Consider the following 253-nt stretch of genomic DNA (forward strand, 5'->3'; position numbering starts at 1 on the left):
GGGCGAGCCAGCCCCATAGCGAGCCGCTCGGCATGAGGGCTCTGCGATCCTCGGTGCAGAGGAGCGGTAAATGGAAACAAGCCCGGCTTGGCGATGAGAGGTGTAGGGAAGCCCTCAGTAGGGCTCTGGACTACATTTCCCAGAGGATCCCGCAGGCCAACACCACGTCTCGCGAGATTTCGGCTTCCTCTTAGCTAGGTGGCGGGATCGTTTGCTGTGCCGAATTAGCTGCCGCGGAAAGCTGAGGGTGAGG

Source organism: Papio anubis, chromosome 20, assembly GCF_008728515.1.
Source record: "Papio anubis isolate 15944 chromosome 20, Panubis1.0, whole genome shotgun sequence".
Lineage (NCBI taxonomy): Eukaryota > Metazoa > Chordata > Mammalia > Primates > Cercopithecidae > Papio > Papio anubis.